The sequence below is a fragment of the Numida meleagris genome, chromosome 6 (assembly GCF_002078875.1).
Source record: "Numida meleagris isolate 19003 breed g44 Domestic line chromosome 6, NumMel1.0, whole genome shotgun sequence".
Lineage (NCBI taxonomy): Eukaryota > Metazoa > Chordata > Aves > Galliformes > Numididae > Numida > Numida meleagris.
Window position 1 is genome coordinate 36,870,426 of NC_034414.1, and position 21,969 is coordinate 36,892,394.

A 21,969-nucleotide genomic window follows, 5' to 3' on the forward strand; every position below is an offset into this window, starting at 1 on the left:
TTGAAACAGATTATCATAAAAATAATGTCATAAAAATATTCATCACCTCTGCAGTCCAGGTGTGTGTCTGTGTGTATGTGCTTGCAGGTGCCCACGCATGTGATGCTTTGCATGTGCCAAGGCCAGTGGCAGTGCTAATGGTGTGGCAGGCTCAGCTCCTACAGCCTTGGAGGATATGACAGGCAGGACTGTGAGGATGAGCTTTAATATCTCTGTGTCTGGAAAAGTAACTCATAAACAGATCCACTAAAATATAATTACTTTACATAACTCACGTTTAGTAGCAGTGAGTCATCTCCACTTTCTTGTTAGCAGTGAAGCACTAGTCTTTTTTGGTTCTATTTCTGAGGCACTGTTGGAAAAAAAGATAAAAACCATTCAAGATGCAGGCTAAAATATATAACGTGAGCAGTACACAGTTTGGCTAAAGTTGGTTTCCATTCTGCAGTCCCTAAACCTCAACTCCCCCAGCATCTGATTGTTCACACTAAGGTTGATGAGAAACACATAGATGAATATAGGGAGAGAAGATTGTGTGAAGTTCAGCATTGGACTGATGGGGCAGTTGTGCAGGAGCTGGTAGGTTTTTTCCCATCTAGTTTATACACTCTCTGGAGGAAGACACAGGAACAGCAGAGCTAGAGGTGGCTCATCTGGAGATGATGCTTTCCTTGCCCACCTTCAGCAGCGTCTTCTCCCTGAGCTCACTTTGCCATTATTTACTTTGTAGTCATCACTTGAGAACTCACTTGTACTACTAAGATGTTTTCTAGCTCAAAATGAGATTTCTGTAGATTTCTAAGTGTCATACTTCCAGATACAGCAAAAGCCACTGACACTGAGGTAAAATTAACTCATGCAATACTGGGATTCTCCTGCAGCCTGCCAGTGCCATTAGACTTTAAATCTCACTTTCTCGATCTGCATTTTGACAAGAGGATTCTTTTAAACAAAGTGAACTGTGTAACCTTCCAGAAAGGGAATTCAGCTGCTGAAATGGTAGAGCTGGGCCACAGCCACCTGGCATCAGTAGGATCTCATTAGTGCTGGGAAGCATCACCTTTGCTAAAACAAGGAAAGGGAGCAACCATGCCCAGGTTATGAGATGGGTTAAAAAAATAGCTGCTTTCATTCCTGCTAGTGAGATGGAGAAGGGAATGTGAAGAGCAAGATCCACCTCACAAATGAGAAAGGGAAAGCCTAGGAAAAATACATAGGGCTGAACTGGAGAAGAGGGAGATGTCAAACATGAGAGAAATAAAAATAAGCTACTTTGGAGGCATGGTTGTTGTCTCTCCCTGATTTAAAGGGCTGGTCACCATGGGCCATTCTAGGAAGAGCCTGTGAGGTCATTCCTAAGTGGCAGTTTTAGTGCTGGCCAAGAAACCCGAATCACACTGAGGATAGTGAATTATTTATCTTCTCACTGGGTTCACATGTATAGGATCAGCTTGTTTTTTTTTTTTCCACAGCCAAATATTTTCGGTGTGCTGTGTGTACAAGTCTGTATTTTGTTCAGATGTAGGACATAGTGATGCTGTAAGAGTCGGATCACTATCAAATAGTTTGCTTTGTTTAAATTAGCTATATTTTTATCACAAAACAGCAAAGCACAGTCCATTGTTACTGGGGCTAGGAGTGAGAGTGTAGGTGCCAAACTAGGACGGAGGTAAACTAATGCAGCTCTACAGAGTTGTAACATAAATTTGCTAATATAATTGGCACTGAAGTTAATCCAACCTGTGCAGCAGCTCCCTTTTTCATACACTGCAGGAAACAATGGGATTCACGGCATCATTGCCCCTGAAGAGGAAGGGCTGTGTATTTTGCTTTTAAATGTCTCAGTCCAGTATAAAAGATAAACTCACCCTTCGAGATAGAACAGTCGTCATATCATTTCAAGTAATCATTGTTAGAAATGCGCCGAATTGCTAGGCCAGTTAATAACGACACCACATTTTATTTATATGGCTCCCATCTGCTGAAGCCTTCTAGGCAGCTCACAATGGGCTTGATTTTCAGCCAGACTTTAACATAGCTTCTGTTTATATGGATGCAAATAACAGTGGTTGGACGGCAGTGTGCATAAACAGGTCTAACAACTAATCTTTGTGACCACAATGCGTGGTTTTATTACTTCATGCAACAAAGTCTCCATCTGAAAAATCCCTCTGACAAAGTACACAAAGCGTGACAAAGAACTAAGTTTCTCTGTGAGTTTTTAATGGTTTTAAGCCATTTTACAAGTGGCTTATCAGAGGGAGACCATGAAACACACATCACCACTGTGCCCATCACTGAGAGGTCCCTCTGACTCCATGCTCTCCAATACAAGGCACAGTCTTCAAAGTTGAAAGATCTGGATACATGAAGTTCTCCTTTTCTCACCACCTCCCCTCTTGCTCTTCACCATCTCCCTCTCCTTAGTCCAGGCTGAGTAGCCTTTCCTACTCAACCCTCCAGCATCACCAATCTATTTTCTCTCCCCCTTACCTCCTTTCTGAGCTCTGTTTCAGCTGCTAGCACTTTCCTCACATGTTCCACACAACATGTTTTCAGATGCAGGGCACTGACTTACCTCACACCAGCCACCACACTTCACCAGTGTCTGTGCCCGAGCTGTCTCCATGCCTCACTAGGTGCTGTCTCCTACCCACTTGTCTTTCACCAGCATGTTTCAGAAATGGATTACTACCCTCTTAGGTATCCAGACACGATAGGTTTCATCTTTTTCTCTATGTGCTGAAGAAAGATGAAAATCTGAATACCTTGTCAAGTATAGTGCTTATTGTTTGGAGCACTTCTATCAACTTCATGGCAGTAAGTACTGTGCCTGGCAACGCTTGCAGATCTGGGCCTTCAGATAATGGGTGTATTTGTGGTATATGCATTGCTTGTGTACCAATAGCTGCCAAAGTACTAAACAAACAAATGCTTTCCATAAAACAATGAGAAAGTAGGATCATAATCTTTGATCGATGAACAAGGATGACAGGTTTAAAAAGGCTTCCTCTCTTTTATGCAGATTGCTTTTCTAACTGCCTGAATTTCAGCCAGCATGAGAATGCTGGAAGTCTAGAAGAGAAGTTTACTGTGTTTCTTCAGCCTTGTCAGCATCTCCCCAAGCAGCAGGCCAACAGGAGTGGATGATGCTGGTGTGAGGAGGGTCCACATCACCCAGCTGGAGCAGTCAGCGACCCTGTGGGCAAGAGATGCAAGAGGAGGTTGCCTCTGGTCACAGAGATAGGGATGGCTCAGAGCCATGTGCCAGCCAAGCTTCACCTGCAGGAGGAAGGTCACTGCATGGTGTGATGTATATCAGACCCTTTGAGATAAGTCTGATGGCTGGCAGAGACTTACAGATTAGTGGAGACATCAGTAGGTATGAGCATGGTCTTTCAGCTCAGCTGCACTGAAGAGCATGTTCTATTGAGGTTCCCAATCTGAACCTACTTCCCGAGGCATGGTTCATGCAACAAATCCCTCAGTGGGATGCATTGGAGGGACGCATTAAAACTAAGGTCTATATATTGCTCTGCAGTGTGAGATTGCTTGGATCTAAACTTTAAACCAGTATTAAATATACCCACAAACTCTAAATCTGCATTTGTTCTTCCCTCCATACACCCACATCAATGTGAAGATGGACTCAACGCAATCACATTTTTCAATCAGATACAACCTATTCAATCTATTAGCCTGATCTTGACCCCCTGCACCTTCTTGGAAGTCCAAAGAGGTTTAAAATCAGTGACCTTGATGAAGGCACTAAAAAAAACGATTAAATTCTATTTAGATCTTTGTTTATTTAAGTGCGACTTTCTCTAAAAATTGAAATATATGTAATTTAATAAGCAGGTTAACTTAATTTGAAAATGAAAGTGCGGGACAGTTGTAACATACGAGGATGAGGGGAAATGGCCTCAAGTTGTGCCAGGGGAGATTTAGGCTGGACATTAGGAAATACTACTTTTCTGAAAGAGTGGTCAGGCGCTGGAATGGGCTGCCCAGGGAGGTGGTTGAGTCACTGTCCCTGGAGGGGTTCAACAACATTTAGATACAGTGTTGAGAGACATGGTTTAGAGGGGTTATTGGTGGTAGGTGAATGATTGGACTGGATGATCTTGTAGGTCTTTTCCAACCTAGCCAACTCCATGATTCTATGATTCTATACTAATCCAAGCTAGTTCATGATGTTTCTGAAGAACTAGATGTGAACAACTTGATTTTCAGATTGTTGTGTTCTAATAGCTGCAAGTTAAATCATTGGGTGTTCACATTTTTGAAAGCCAGGCCAGAAGAAACACCCTCATTGAAACGTATAAACTACATTATTAGTGTGGATCCACTAAAATAATACTATTATGAAGGGTTTGTGCTACCTGACTAAGAATCATTATTTGTTGATTGAAATACAGAACAAAATTAATGCTGATGACTCAACTAATAACTTCATATTTAAACAGCAAGATTCAAGCAAAGAAACCTGAGGCATTAACAGAGCTGGGAAGCATAAACATGCCATTACAATTTTAGGTAGGCAGAATGCAATTATCCAAATTGGATTCTGGCCAGCACTATGGGCACTACCCCCTCCTACTATTGCTTTTTAAAAAGTTCCCCTGCAAAAGCGATGGCAGCTGTTATGAGAAATGAATCCATCAGTTGCTGACATCATCCACCTATTTAATTCTAAGCAGACTTGCTTTGTACCGAAACAGCCTTGATTCCTACCACAATGAAAAGGAAGACACTAGCCAGTCACCTCTATTTGGAAAGGTGCATACTATTTTTCTCCTTCCTCTTGGATTTTCTGCTGGAAAAATTCAAATTTCCTACTTAAACAGATGCTTGTTTTTTTCCTGGAAGATGTTGCTTCAGAGCTGCATCAGGTGTGGTGGACAAGGTGAGAGGATTCACACCATCAGCCAAGACATACTGAGAAACAGAGGGGAAAAAACAGGTGTATCCTCAGAGATTCCTTACTCTTCCAACCGTCCTGTATGCCTAACATTTTTAAGAGGTGTGCTGCTCCACCTCTGCCATTTCCCTTTGCATCCTTCTTCTCAAAGCCACCAAAACCTTTCTCAGGAAGGAATTTTGCAGCTACAGATGGTAAATAACTGGGCTCACTGAGATTAGCATCAAGACCAGAGGGCACAGGGACTCTCCTTGTGCCAAAACAAGGCTGCAGAGGAGCATTTGCCTCCTGCATCAGCATCTTCCACCACTTCAATATCCCAAAATAAATGTCCTCAAAAGACAAGCATTCTCCCTGTAGTTTATCCTTAAATTACAGGGTGTTACATAGTCTCTCGGGAATTCAAATATCATCTCAATCACAAAATGACCTCCAATGGCCATTCAGAATTCACAAAAGCCCTGTATCAGCAGAACACTCAAGCTTGGCTCCAGACTACCAAAAACTGCAGGTCAGGAGAGCACTTACAAACTGGAAAAATGGGTCAAACTTAGGCACACGTCTAAATGATTCCTGAATAGTGAGAAGATTATTCATGCTTAAAATGCATATTTACATGTCTACTGGCTTTGGACTCAAGACTCACAGAAGAATCACACTGAACCAGTACTGAACTCTGCCAAAAAAAATTATCTCTTTCCCCCTTAAATGTCTCCAGAGCTGCTACCAGACCAAGGCTATTCTAGAACTAAAAAGGGAAATTTATTCAACAAGCACTATAGCAGGTGGCAGCTGCTAAACAATCTGCCACCAATCAGCAGTTTATGAAAGAGAGTAAAGAATCCAATAATAACTCACAGTCAGGGAGGGAGACACCAAGCCTGCAGTTCTGAGGCTCAGAATTAGACTGAGCCAACTCTATGGCAGAATTATTTCTCCTAAAGTCTTCTTAATTGATAAACTTTGCACTCCTCAGACCATACAGCCATACAGACAGGATACCCACAGCTGAACCCAGGGCACTGTAAGCTGTAGGGTAGATCTGAGACGCTTCTTGGGAATGTTGGGTGGGTGGAAAGTGAGGCTGATGGAAAACCGGAATTATTTTGCTGGCCCTCCTTTACTCATTTTATTCTCTTGGAGAAAGTCTGTCCCTGTGCAAGAACCCTCAATTTTTATGGCATTCAGCCATTTACCAAATTTAAGTATGTACAGGAGTCAGTGGCACAATTTCCTCAGAAATCTTCAGTGGCGCCAGTCATGAGATTAGGCTCAGACCTGGAAGATGGTGAAGGTGGCATGCCAGAGCCCATGAGTCTATCTGCAGGTTTCTACACATATTCATCTTAAGTGCTGCACGCTTGCTATGGTTATGTAAAACCCCAAATTTTGCACACATGAAATTAGACAAAATACATCTGAGTTTAACTTCCGAAAAGGATTAAGAAAACTCCAGCAAGCCTCACAGTAGCCCTATTTTTTTCAGCTAGATTACAGCACCATCTACAGGCCTTTCCTGTTTTAAGACTAGCAGCAGACAAGTTGTTTCACTATCAGTACTTAGAGATCTTTTGGCTTCAGTGGCATGTAAAGTGCTGTGACAGACTGTATTGTCCAGCTCAGTGTGAACAGGGTAAAATCCCTTTAGCCTGGGCTGAGAAAAGTTTTGTAACAGATGACAGATAGGTTTGCTTCTCACAAGAAGCAGCAAATCTGCCCTTTGAGTTTAGTAGCCTCATTCTAAAACAGTGTTAGTTCATCATTTCAACTTTATTTTAAATACTCAACTAAAATTTTGTTTTTGTTATGCAGTTCTGATTAGCACAGTTGAAACAGAACTGTGAGAGATAAATGTAAAGTGCAGGTGTTAGATTTCAGCTAAAAACTGAGAAACTGAAAAACAGATTTTTACCACAGTAGCATAAGCTTAAAATAGCACTGCTCATGTTGGACAACATATGTAGAAGCAATAAGTATAGTTGATCCACCAAGATTCATTATACTCATCCTTGGTTGACACAGATTTGACAACTCTCTACAACACAAGACCCAGGACACCTCTGTCTGGAGACTCTTATTTTCTGAATTACTTGCCAGACCAAAGAACCTTAATTGTTCCTGTGCATGTAGAAAATGCTGGGATAAGTACTGGTTCACTGTGAAGAGGGCTGTGGTGAAGTAACCTACAGTATATGTATTAATGTATTAAAATAGCATGCCCCTTGAAATAAATACAGTCATTCTGACTTCATCTGAACATCAGGCTGAAGTATAAAATCCCAAATAAAAATGTAAGCTGGTCATGCACACTGCTCCCTTACATTAAACTCAGTCACTCGAAATCCAGATCAAGCTCCAAATAAACACGATAGGCTTCAAAAAATCCAGACGTAGAAAAAAAGGCGTTTGGGAAAATTTTACTTGCTTTTTGACGTTGTGGCTCTCAGGGGGTAAAACATTATTTGAAGTGTTTCTCTGCAGCTAGAAGGAAGAGACCCTTTTTTTTTTTTTTTTTTTTTTTTAATGAGGATTGAGATTCAAATGCTCCTGTGATGAGTGGGCCTGGAGCTTTAGGACAGAATAGCAAATATCACAAGGCTTGCGATAATACCACAAGAGCTGGAAGCACTGTGTGAATCAGCACACAAATTCTGCTGGAAACTTCCTTTAATCTCTGCTATGAAAATAATTTATATAATAATTCTATATAATACCTGTGCAATGCAGGGAGAGCCATGGTAGCCACAGATGGTGTCAGTGTTAAATTTGTCAGTTACAAAATTCTGCCCCCTCATTCCAAAATAAAGAAAGAGTAAATGGACAGCAGTATGTGTCACAACTGCCACTTATGTGAGGATTTTGCTGTCTTAAATGCTGTTGTCTAAAATGCTACACACTCCATGGAATTAAAAGCAGTAAAGCTGCTGCCTTACTGATGTGTAACAGTGTATACTGCACAGCAACTGCTTGGGATTAATTGCACATACAAAAACAGATTTCTTTTTAAAAAGTCTGCGTGCAGAGAAGAATCATTAATTTCACTTGAAGTGATTCCCAAACAGGATATGGAGCCTCTAACAGCCCTTTGGGTTGCGCCAATTGTTTTGTGCAGGTGTTTAATCCAAGTGCTCAACCGCACGTAGGGAACAGTCATTCTGCAAGTACCGGGTGGAGAGGGAGCTGCACACTGGTGTCACATAGCTGCAAGGGGTTGATTCCTCAAAATCAGCAGAAACCTTGGGAAGCTGCTAATTCTTGTAAACAAGAGCCTGGGTTTTATGGAGCAAAACAGAGCAGAAAACACTGAAGTACATGAGAACCAAATCCCTTCTGCTAAAGCCTCTTTTATTATACTAGAGGAGCACTAAAATCTGCCATAAACAAGCTGATTGCTCATTTCAGCCTCTCTCTGTGTCTGCAGCCAGGAAAAGCAGCAGCAGCAAGCACTGCTGTGTGAGTTTAGCTGCTGGGATAGGAAACATCTCCTGAAGGTCAATGCTACCCGTATTTTTAGGTTTCATTAGAACTTCCTCATTCACACAGACTTGAAAACAATATATTTAGGATAAAAGCTGAGATCCAATTGTTGTATGTACAATACCACCCAACCTATGCTATGCTTTGTAATGCAGCACTTTGATATGAGGCTGCAGGAAGATTGGATGGCTCTGAGGTGAAGGAAGGGGAGAGATCCCAAGGCGCTGCAAAGGGCTTTTGAACCTAGCACGTCTGATCATGGGGAGCTTGATGATAAGAGAGGCTCCTTTAAAAGCCAATATGGTATCTATGAAACAGATTGTGTGCTCACCTCTGACTTTCAGGAAAGTAGCTCTGCTGCAGGAGCCAGTGTGAGTCAGCTCAGCAGCATCTCACAAGGCCGAGCAGGAGGAGGCAAGGAAAGGCCACACCCCACAGCCTTCCAGAAGGGTAGTGTTTCCAGAAGGACAGCTACTGGATAGCTCTATATGGGGCTGTCCACAGAGGTCACGTCACAACCTCAGACCTCTCCTGACTTTTCTTCCTAGTCTTTCAATACGGGAACACTTGCCAAGGCTTTTCCTGCTCTAAGCAACTCAAGCAAGGCCCCAGATCAGGTCCTGAAGGACAGACCTGAAATTGGTGCCAGGCAGTGGAAGCATAATAGCTTCCAGAGGAGTGGCATCAAGACAGGACCTCAAGCAAAAAAAAGCGGGAAAACTATAAGTGGCTGTAAAGGCTAGAGATGACACTGTTGATCAAAACTGAAGAGGTCAGCCCCAAAAGGTGGGCTATGGCCTCAGGAGAATCTGCTCTCCAGCCTGCCTTGATCCAGATCACTTCATCTGTGTTGTATTAAAAGTGGAGAAACAAAATAAATGAACTTACTAAAGCAGCTGAAACACAGGAACCAGCATGTGGCAGCTGCATGACTGGAAATGCCTGACAGGCCCGAGACACATGCCTGCAGTGGGACCCAACAAGAGCACTCCAGCCCACCTTTGAAACCCTGCACCAGACAGCACCTGCTTGGTTTTACCCCCTCTGTGGCGGCACTCCCTTCTGTGTACTGATGCAATTGAGTTTTTCCACAATGCAGGAACAGGAAAACAAATTTCTTCCTCTGAATGGAGAGGTTAGCACCATGGGCCCAGCCATGGCTGGAAGGGAGCAGACGAGCTCAGCCTGCCTTTCACCAGTAAAAATGTAGCTGGCAGAAAGCAAGTAATTAATGAATTATTCCAAGACAATTAACAGTCTGAGGGAGATGCTTGCAACAGCTTAATGCTTGCTGTCAAGGGAAGCCAGTACCAAGCTCAGCACTGCCTCACCAACTCACAAAGGGAAACAAGGTAAAAACAGAGGGGAGGGAAATATCAAGGAAGAAAGCATAGCATCTGTGAGCTGTTAATTACAAAGGTGCACACACTGAAGTAACAAGGATGCTAATAGAGTTTTATTAGGAGACAAGAGAACCATTTTCAGGAGCTTTGTAGAAGAGTGAAAACCCAATGGGCCCAGGATGGGGCTGGCATAAACAGCCCTCTGCTGAAACCCTGGGAGCTGCAGGACTTCATGGCTTCCCACATGCTCCATGGTCACATGCCTGCTCTTTGAAATATATTTGCATGTTTCAAGCTATAGCAAGTGTTTGTTTTACAGCCTGAGCACTAACTGCAAGTGTGAAGCTCAGCCACCTGAGGTCGGGAGTCATAGCCCTATTCCCACCAAGAGTGGCAGCCAATACACACAGCCTCTGTGGAAAGACACCCACATGAGATCAGTACCTTAACTGCATATAACAGGAATAAATAAACACTGAAGAATCTGATATCAATCTTACTCTGTTCTTTTTTTTTTTTTTTTAAACTTGCTCAAGGCAACATAATTCAAATGCTTCTGTGCAGTCATTACACATAGAGCCAAGCTGAGATCCCACTTACTAAGGAATATTTAGCAACCTGGCTCTGAAGCTTTCCAATCAATGGAGTCCACATTCCTAATCTCACCTTTCTCCTGCTAACAATGTGGTTACTGCACTGTTGGCCCTAATCTTTAAAGGAAAGAGGATATTAGAGCAGAAACCTCTGGTAATGAAATCTCATGTAATGAAGGTGTGTTTACAGTGAAATGTTTGCATGTTGCCATCAAATCAGAGCCACGCAATGCAATTTCCAAAAGCCTCTGTAATTACACAAGTGCCACAATGTGAGTCTGGGTGGAGGGCAGGTTATTTAACATTTATTGCTACTACGTAGAATGACATAATCACAGAATGGCTTGGGTTAGAAAGGACCTCAAGGATCATGAAGTTCCAACCCCCAAGCTGCAAACAGGGTTGCCAACCGCTAGTTCAAGAACTAGATCAGTTCACCCAGGGCCCAATCCAACCTGGCCTAACACCTCCAGGGACGGGGCATCCTCAGCCTCCCTGGGCAACTTGTTCCAGCACCTCATCATTCTCTCAGTGAAAAACTTCCCCCGATATCTAATCTAAATCTTCCCTCCTTTAGTTTAAAACCATTCCCTTTTGTACTATCACTATCCACCTGTGCAAAAAGTTGATTTCCCTCATGTTTATAATCTCCCTTTAAACATTGGAAGGCTGTAATGAGTCGTCTTCTCAAGACTGAAAAGCCCAGCTTCCTCAGCCTGTCTTTATAAGAGAGGTGCTCCAGCCATCTGATCATCTTTGTGGCCCTCCTCTGGGCCCTCTCCAAAAGCTCCACATCTTTCTTGTGTTGGGAGCCCCAGACTTGGACTCAGTATTCTAAACAGGGCCTCACAAGACCAGAATAGAGAGGGACAGTCACCAACCTCACCCTGCTGGCCATCCCTCTTGTGATGCAGCCCAGAATATAGTTGGCCTTCCAGGCTGCAAGTACACACTGCTGGCTCATCTTAAGTTTTTCATCAGTCAGAACCCCTAAGTCCTTCTTAGCAGGGCTGCTCTCAAGGAGTTCTTCTCCCAGTCTGTATACATATCTGGGATTACCTTGACCCAAGTGCAAAACCCTGCACTTTGCTTTGTTGAACCTCATCAGATTCACATGGGCCCACCTTTCAAGTTTATCAAGGTCCATCTGGATGGCATCCCTTCCTTCTACCGTATCAACTGCATAACTCAGATTGCCATCATCAGATAATTTGCTGAGGATGCACTAAAACCCATCATCTGTGTCACTGATGAAAATGTTAAAGAGTACCAGTACAGTACTGAGAAAGAACTGCCCCTGTGGATAAAGTGGTTCAGTCCACATCCTACCTGGTGATAAGTGAATCAAAGAAGTCTTGTCACCAGTAGTATCACAAGTCCGCATATGGAATCCACACAACATAATTGTCTCTGCATCTGCAAATCCTCTGCATGTGATAGTCCCACAGCAGATAATGAAAGTTATTCATTAGGAGGGGTTGCAGGATTCAGCCCTCAAGACAGGAGTTCAGGCAATGAAAGACTTATGTGCACAAGTGCTACCATTTTTGTCAAGAAACACCATTAAGATAGTTGCTTCTGACTTGTCCTCTGAGTTAAAACTCGATGTGAATAAACCCAGCTTCACCTCTTTCAAGTCTAATGACCATCAGGACACTCAGCAGCAGCAGCTTTGTTCTACAAGATATTATCAGCTTACCTTACATAGACAAATCTGTACTGTAGTAAATGCTGAAGTCCTAATGGAATTCCAGTTCCTTGAGTACCACCCATGTACATGAATGAAATGACTAAGGAGTGGCTCAGATCATTATGGCAGAGAGGGGCACAGGATGCTCTGGCACAGAGTGCATTAATGGCAAATGGCAGCATCTGAAAATGCAATATATACTCAAAGAATATACTTTGTTAGGTTGTGTTTTGTTGCATGTAAATGGTGAAAGACTATCCATAAAAAGCCATTGGTGTTTGGCTCTTGGTCATCATGTGATTGTCATAGACAATGCAGGAGATAGCTACTACGAAAGCTTGAAATCCATGTGTCTCTTTCAGCACTGGCCAGAAACATGCCCATCAACTCAGACAGCATCTGCCAAAATCATCTTCCATCAAGGTCACTCTTTCAGGATAGCATAGGAGCAGCCTGCAAATCCAATGTACCCAACAACAGAGCCTGGAATCTACATTAAAAAATGGAGTTTTTTTCATCCAAATACTAATACAGATGCATCAGAGACAATTCCTATTTTAAAGCCTGAAGAAATAAGGCAGAAAAAGATTGGGAGGTAAAGAGGCAGTGCAACACAATCTGTACACAAAATAAATGGAGAACCGGGAATAAAAGTGCTGTAGCCCACCCTGTCTGCTGTACTATCCAAGGGGCTTTTATTTTTTGTTAATTGTTTTGTAATTATTTCTGAATGCCAGAGAAAACAAAAAGCTGAAGACAAACAAGCCCCCACGAGTTATAAACCACGTCTGCTGCAACACAGACTGAAATCAGTTGAGTTGACAGCCAAAAGAGCTCCCAGGAGAGGGAGCAGACCTTGTTGCAGTTATAAGAAAGGGGTCAGCTGGTTTCTGAAGCAACCAAGAAGCCTGTGAATGCATAACAAAGGCAAGGCTTGAGACATCAATTCTGAGAAAATGGAAGTGCATCCACATAAGCAGGCATGAGCAGGCTGTGCACTAACATGCCACCACCTGCAAGCATGAGGAGACTGAGACACATCTGCTCAGTCCTAAGCTTGATACTTTCAGGTTAGGGCTGTTACTAGTCCTCCTCACTGTGTTGCAGCTTCACAGCTTCTTAAAATCAAGTTTGACTTGGTTTAAGTTAATGTAACCCACTGACCCTGGAAATTAACCAGCGAAACTAACTCCTCTTGTTATCACTATTTTCTGTCATATTTTTCTCCTGAATGCTTGTCAGACTGATACCTGAACAGCTTCATGCTGTACTTTGCACTCACTCACATCTTATATTTTTACAGTATTCATATAATTGGGAGTCAACAGCAAGGAAAGGGAGATAGGTCCTCATAAAAGAAGTATGGATAACGAGGATGCTCCTGTAATTAACATCTTTCACTGCAGTTTTTGGTTTATAATGGAATAATCCACTCCACTTTATTGTCATAACAACACATTAATATGTTCATACGTCCTGGTTCCATAGGGGTAATTTCCATTTTCAGCCTCATTATTACAATCTTTGCAACACCATCTCGAGTACCACTGAAATCCCACTCCTCTGTACAGAAGAGCAAGTGTCTGGTGGATGGGCTGTGCACTTGGGTGAATAGCATTCAAAATGTTTTAAGGACCGTGTGAACTGTGAGCCCATACATATTATCAAAGCTGCTCTGGCTCATTGTAGATGCTGATCCAATTTTCACAATAAGCTCACCTCAGACACCAAGTTCCAGAAAATATCTTCTCTTCTGAGTTTGTCTATCACATCGAGTCACAGGTCAATAAAGAAGATGCAACCTCAGAATTAAAAAAAATAGGTCAAAATGCTGTTTAAATATGAAGCAATGGAAGTTGTGTTTATGCAAATACAGCGTCTGCATTACTCAATGCTTTTCCCGAGCTGGGTAGCTCTGCTTCATATTATTTCTGCTGGCTTTCAGCTATGCTTGTGTTAGATGTTGCTCTGCAGATCTAAGATATAGAGCCGCAACCTCAGGAGAAATATACATTGTGCTCCTATACCATTCATTTCATCGCAGAACCATAATAGTTGTTATGTCACAACTAATTCTCTCTTTTATGGTCAGCTTTGTTATGTTATGGCTGAGATTGTAGTTATTTATTTTTTGTGACTTGATAAGACAGATAATGCTTCATATAGGCTCACACATATAGGCAGAGAACAAGCATGTTCTGAAAACATCACTGATGTTTTCACAGAGCACAAATGACTGAATTGCAGTTCATGACCACTATAAGGTACAGGCAAAGATGGAGAGCTTCCATTTGGTAAAACATAGCTGAAATAAAATTCAGAAAGGTTTAACATACTCATTACAGATGAGGAGGATCCTGAAGAATTTCTCCAAGGAGTGGAGAAATGTGTACTTAAACAGAGCTGTGATTTGGTCAATGTCACTCCTGCATTGTTCATGCTGCCGGTCAAGACAAAACAAAACATCTATCAACAGGCTTCTAGGAGCCAGGAAGAGCTCAGTAGCTGTTGGCCACCAGTGGAGGTTTCCCTCTCCACAGGAATGAGAATGCGATTGCAGGCAACATGCACCTTATCTGTCTGCTTCTAAATATGCAGTTGATTTTCAGGTCAGTCTCCCATTTTCAGATCCCCTCTGGTTGCCTGTGCAGAGCTTTCTAACAAGTCTTAAGCTGTACAGTAGTCTCACCAGGATGAGAAACTTGCACCACAAAATAACCTCACTATTAGTAAAATCAATTTCTTGTTCATCTTTGTATCTCTTTTCCACAGAAAAAGCACAAAATAAATAAAATCGTATGGTCAAATTAATTTTCATGCCTGTCTTCATTTTCATTTGTTGAATAACAATTATGAACATAATGCGTTGATGGAGATATGAACAGAGAAATAGAAAGAATAAAAATGAGACCTAAAGTCCATCAATATTCAATTCAGCTTGTAATTGTGGCCATTAATGGCCACAGTAAGGAGTGAGTGTTAGGGACCAGAAGGAGTGAAGCTAATTTTTTTGGCAATACAGTTGCACCTGCTGTAAATTCAGTATTCAAGAGACTAATCTAAATCCTCTTCACCTTCCATTTTTTCTAGGTTACAGTCACATACCTTGCAGCATGAAGCGTATTCTCAGGTCATAGAATCCAGATACCTTTTCAGAACCTGGCAGTGTTTCCTTTAAAATCAAACTTCCACTTGTCATCAGAGTGGACAGGGTAAGCTTGCACCAAACACTGATTTTAACACACCTATGGCACACCAAATATAAAATTACTTATTTAAGAATAATCCTTGTATTTTCTTTCATAGCTCTTAGCCATTCTTACTCTTCTGTTTGTGTTCATGCACTTGAGTCTCATATCCTCAGAAGTGGGTCCCTTTTCTCAATCCTAGCCACTGCCATTTGACGTAATGCAAGATCCAGGTGTATATCTGTTTCCTTTTCCTTACCTTCACCACAGTTTTGTCCTTTTAATGAGCCTCACAGAGTAATGTTCCCAGCTGTGCCATATAAAGTGTATTCCCTCTGAAGCCACATTGGTAACTTTTATAAGAGCATACTTCCATGTATATTTTGTGATCTGAGCCCTTAAAATCTGCAGGAACTTGCCTGACACCAAAGTCAAATTTAGTAGACAATTACTTCCTATTACTGCAGTGCTTCTTTCGTAGACTAAGATAATGCTAGGTTCCTTCGTGTCCATTTACATCCCTCTGTATCCCTACAGAACTATTAAATTCATTCAGCATTCTTCAGTGGAAAAACCCAGCACTATCCTATCCGTCCCGCTTGTCAAAGACAACCCAGAAACCAACTAATCTGAAATCACGTACTCTAAATTTTATAGGTATGGACTTTTTTTGTAATGTCCCCCCCCAAAGAACACAGGCCTGTTACAGGTTTCCTCTGGACTCCATTTGAATTAAATAATAACATTTCAGAAATATAAACTCTAGGTTTTATGAATTTCCACTGACAGGAAATCCACTGCAACATACATTAATGGTCAGCTATTTTGGTTTGAATTTGGCTAACCAGTTTTGTCTTGTGGACTGTGATCCAGTCAACTCTAAACTTTCTTCCACAGTAGCTAAACAGACGCTTGCATGTGTGGCTCATTTCTAAACTTGTCTATTTGCTTATACCCCTTCTGGGTGGCAGCGCTCGGTAGGGGACATGCCCACCATCACAGCTGGGCTGGCAGAAGGGCAGTGCTACTACCCTGCTCTTCCCCTGCCTGCTGCTGCCATAAGCATTGAGGTATGGCACAATGTTGCTTTGGGAGTTCACATTACACAGAGTAATCACCACTGTTCCTTAGCCTGTACTAGCTATTTGAGCGAAAAGAAAGTGAATAAAAAACCAAACTTTCTCAGTTTTTCTTTTAAGATTCCATTCTGGGTTTCCACAGTCCTGTAAAACCTTCCTTCCTACCAGCAAAAAAAAGTTTCGGCTACTGTGAATGCTAACACTGTGGTGTTATTAGTGATTACTGATGACAATTACTCTGATCGCACATTGCTCTGGTCATTGTAAGCTTTTACCATTTACACAAATGAGTGCAAGTTGTGATCCCTCCTCATATAACCCTATTCCAGCATCACAGACCCTCACCGATGTGGCAATCTTGTTTAAATTGGTGGCAAATAGAGTTCAGGAACAAAACATATATCACAGCATTTTTACCTGAAGCTTATAGAAACTCCATAGTATGTAATTAGGTTTAAAGCACCATGTATTACATGTCAATACTTCTTGTATTGTTAGTGTCCTATTTCTGCCAGATCTGAAGTTCAGAAAAGAATAAAAAGGTTAAGCAGATACACCAACTAACACACATAATGGCATAAGATACCCTTTGCAGTTAAATAGTTTATTTAAAACAGTGGAGTGTGAGGCTGGGGGGCAGGGATGGGTTTTCTTCAAGCAATGAGGATGGTACAACTGCTCAGTGGGAAGCAACCTGCTCCACTACATCCCAGGTACCAAAGAAGGGGACACCCAACATTTCAGTTCCCCATGGCAGAGGGACAGTGCAGGTTGTGCTGTCTGGCCAGTGAGATGTTTAGAGTACAGGGAAAGGAGAACCTGGACATGACATAACTTACAAACTTCCAGCTTTGAAGCACATCTGTCAGGAGGATAAGGAAAGTGCGAAGTAGATATTTGTACCTACTCTGTCCTCTTCTGCTCTGTAATGTCAGTGTGAGGAGATGAATCACTGTCACAGGAAAGCAGTACGGTTAATGCAGCCCTTAGCAAAACATTTTCTCTGAGTGTCCTACCTGTGCCCTCTGCCTTGCCACCATAACTCAGCCTTGACACAGGCAGGGTCTGCTGCCTGCATGTGATGGGGCAGCTCACAGCCCATGCTACCTTTGTGGAGGCCAGCAGCACCAGGATGGCCACTGTAGGGTGGGAGCAGGGCAGGAGATGCATCCTGGGCATGACAGGTCTGACTGAGCAGCAGTAATTCAGCAGAGCTTAAGCCAAGACACATTTCCAGACTCAAAAACCAGCCTGGCAATCCTGAGTTGATCTTGAAATGTTAGAACTTCCTCAGACCAGAGATAAAGCAAGGCCTTCATGGGCAAAACCACAGACAACATCTCCATTCTTCCCTGCTTCTTTTGACCCCAGCAAATCTAGACGGTACCATCCACATTCAAAAGAGCACAACGAAGTATTAAATTAACCATTAGCTTCAATTTATGACAAATCCTTTGTTGAACTTTAATACTTTATGTAAAGAGAGAGATGTTTGCTCGTGGGCTTTTTGTGTGCATGTCTCTTGTTTTTTTAATTAGCTGCTTTTTTTGCTAAGTCGCATGCTTAGTAGGAAGCCTGGCTTTTACTCATCTTTCTCCTACAACACAGCCAATGTAACAGGCCTCGTACAATCAACTGCAATTGATCTGATCCTTAAAAATAACATTTGAGAAAGCAGGTGTCTTCCGGCAAGAGCAGAGCTCCACAGATGGGCGAGACGATTAAGTGGAACAGGAAGTGCTATCTTGCACTACAGAAAGCCGCACTGACAGATTGATAATTGTGCTATTCTCGTGAGAGTAGCGAGGTCATTATTAAATGGATGGAAACTGTTGTTCATAAAAGACATAAGTACAAATGTAAACTCTTTTTTACTGCCATGTTAAATTTATCACAAAACAAAGAACTGTCAAACTGTCAGTAAGAGGTTGTTCATTCTTCCTCCACAACCACAAGTCCATTTAAAGCAGATACATTCATCGCTGGTGTATTCATTCGAAACTATACACCAAAAAGTGATCAAAATATTCCTCCTTCTCAAGTCCATGAGTCCCATTGGAATCCCTTGCACTCCAGTGCAGGATAAAGTTACCTATGGCATGAGGAGCTGGGAGCAATGCCTATATGTGAGGTGCTTAACATTTTTCCTTATAAAACAGAGAGAGAGAGAGATCTTTCTTCCTGAAAAAATTGCATGCTGTTATTACTTGCAGTAGCCCTATGGCATCTAGTTTGAACAAAAATGACTTTACTTTCTCTCAAAAAATTTCTTTGCGCTCCACTTGGATAGCGACTGAAGAGAAAAAAAGAAACCTTCTCTATTTTATATTTTTGGTTTTTTAAGAATAACAGCAATGCAAGCAAACATACAAACAGATCAGCAAGAACCTCAGTTTTGCCAAAAATGCCAAGAATCTGCTTCAGCACTTGAAAAAAGCGATATGGAGATGAAGAGGCTAGCTCTGCTGCCCAGCTACAAGGTCTGTGCTGGCAGAAACCAGAGAAAAGACTCTACTGATCTTCCCAAACTCTGCTGAACATCACCAGGACACAACATGTAGCCCTTGCAGTCCCATCTATCACTAGGACAACAGGATTTCCTGCTGTCATTAATTTTTCACTGAAAGTAGTAGTATTGTCTGCTGAAATGCTTAAGGAGATGGATGGGAATCCTATAGGTGACAGAGAAAAGGGAATTCATAGAGCCATACAGTACTTAGAACTTAACTTTTTTTTTTTAACAAAGCCAGAAAGTTCTATTAAAACATTGTTTTCAGATTCAAACACTAAGAAATATCAGTTCCATTTGCTACACATTTGGAAATGCAACACATTCCCACAGGGATACATACATGAGGACATAGTCTTGGACTAGCATATCTTCACAGGAATTTGCCTCAGTCAATGTACAGCCAAGGGAATGAAAATCAAAGCAGCAAATGCCTCTTTGACATTGGCCAGCTGGTTTTCAAATGTAAAATTAACAAAAACATAAGTTCCTCAATTAACAACAACAAGTAAAAACGGGAATGATCATCAAAACACTGAAGATTCTGAAAACTGTAACTAGGCAAAGGGACTCATGGAAAGATCCAAGGTATGGTGAGAAGACAGCAGCTGTCATTTATGGATCCATATGCACTTCTCAAAAGCTGCCTACCTCTCCTTCAGGCTTCCAGACAACTACCATCCCAGAGTCTTTCCTGTGCACTATTCTTAATTTAGTGTTCTGTAATGAATTTAAGATACTAAACTGACAATTTAGAGTTGGAATATAATCAGTTTCTCTGCTGCAGGAGACAGCAGAGGAGGCAGGAAGAAGACAGAAGACAGAAGAGGAGGCAGGAACAGTACAGGCACACGCAGGCTGGCTGACATGGTGCTACATTCTCACCCTGAAAAGATTTCCCATACCTTGTTTCCAATGCAAACTGTTTCTAGTAGCCTCAAAACTTGTAGGCATTGGGAAAGGATCACTACACACTTGCCACGTCTCCGGACTGCTTTCTTTGTGCATCCCACACAAGCCACACCAGAGATTAGACAGCAGGCTGGATAGCCTTTGCGCAGAACTTTAAAGCTGACTTTCTGTGACATGCTATTTGTTGCATACAATAATACTCAGTGTCATGGTTTTATGATTTTTGTTATCAGTATTCCACATCATAACGTCATGTAATGCACTGGGAGTTAAAGAGATAATGCTCCAGTTCTGTGGATCACTGATAGTTCCGGGTATACCTGTCTCAGAAGAACAGAAGAACTACATACCCCAGAGGACTTTGTGTTGTTCTGTTTCTGTTTTCCATTCAGAGGGAAAGATAAAACTCTTTGCAGATCACGAGACGCGCAGTCTTTTCCCTTTCTGCTCATCTCAGCTGGGTGTCTGCTCCCTAGACGTCTCATCTTCAGCATTAGAGTAAGGCCTTCATTTTTCTTTTGGACGCTCTCTCATTTTATTTGATTTATTAGCTTCAATTCCAATTATATTGTATTATATTGTACTATATTGTGTTGTCTTGCATTTCGATATCCTTTTTAGTAAATTAGCCTTTCTCCTCAGATCGTTGCCGCTGTTTTGTTTTTAGGCCCATCTCCCTACCCTATCCCCTCTTCCCCTTTCCTGGGTCTGTGGGTCCCCCTGTCCCATTAGTCACAAAACCGGGTCGAACCAGCCCATAAACAGTTGACACTCAGTCATAAAGTATCTTAAGATATCCAGGCACAAAACCCAGGTCCTGGCTTACAGTAATCACAAATATGCTGTTAAAAGTAATAGGCAAGAATAACAATAAAGTCCACTCATCACACTCTCTATTAAAGGGTACTTCTCCTCTAAGTAGAAGTACACCCTTCTCAAATGCCTGAAATTGCATTGCTACAAATCTTACCTGTTTCTAATAATAGCCAATACAAACAGTTGTTTTAGAGAACACTCTCTTCTGAAACTGGATCTGGATTACTTTGTGTTTGTGGGGAACTACAGGAAAAGATAAATTCCTTTAAGCCCTACAGAATAACTAACTCAACTGTATCATTTTCTTTCCTCTATGGCTTCCCCATCGCACAATATGGGGAAACTGCACTTTCTATGTTATTAAAATAAGTACTGATTAGGATGTCGTCTTTCCTGAGAAGACAAATTAATACAAAGGAAATTAACATTAGTTAGTTAGTAGCGAGTCACATATTTTAGTTAGTTAAAAAAATTCCCCAAAAGAGACAAACAGGTAGAGACAGACTGACCTTGAAGAGTTACACCATTAGCCACTGTGATATCCAGTAGAAAACAAAAATATTTTAGAGGCACCTGGCTCATTATGTCTCACAAATTAAATTCTCATTTATCTATATGCACCAAACAGTACCTATTCATCGCCTTCACTTAAAAACACATTGCCCTTCTCTCTAGCCTTGTTAATTTCCAGATGCTAATTATATTTATGCTCATAAATGTATCTGTTTAGCATGCATGACTAGATCATCCCTCCATATCCATTATCTATTGCACATTCCAACATGTTTACCCACTGCTTTTGTTTTGCTTTGTTTTGTTTGGACCTATTTCCATCAGTTTAAAGGAGTAAGCTTATGAATTTAAGTTTCCCATTTTGATTCTGTGCGGCTGGACTCTCAGCCTTAGTGCTTTTGTAAACACCTCTGCCTCCTGCTAGGAGACATAAATGTTTTCAGATTATGTCATCAGATAATGGATGAGCAGAATGGGAAAAAATACACTGAAAAGTAGCATTGAAGGCCCTTTATTGGGCCTTTCCCCAGTGGCAGAGAAATTTTCCCTTCCCAGCCCTGGCTCTTCTCCCACAGAGCACGGAAGCATTTGCCTTTTACGTTCCCAGCACTGCACAGCAGCAGTTCCACTTTCACTGTCTATCCCCACCGTTATTTCCTAAATTTCCCCAGCCACCATGGGGCTTTTAGGGGAGGAAGAACAAAAGGCAAAATCTTTCCTCTTCCTTGTTCCCAAATTCCAAGTCTCAGAGCATGGTATTCACACTACACACTCCATCTTTTGTGTTTTCACTTTGGTCTACACCTTCATGACTAGGACTTGTTGCCTTAAAGGACTCTTGTCCCTTAAAAATCCTGAGATTTTGACAATTGTTTCTATTTCAAAATAGGGTAAAAACAATTTATTTTAGCTGTACAGAATCTTTTGA

General features: G+C 41.7%; 1 long non-coding RNA gene across 1 annotated transcript in view; it reads right to left on the minus strand.

Moving 5' to 3' along the window:
- Positions 274-21,969, minus strand: part of LOC110401146 — a 65,887-nt gene continuing 44,191 nt past the window's right edge. The window contains exon 2 of the long non-coding RNA XR_002440269.1: positions 274-352. This is a non-coding gene — a long non-coding RNA (uncharacterized LOC110401146). The remainder of the gene's footprint in view (positions 353-21,969) is intronic.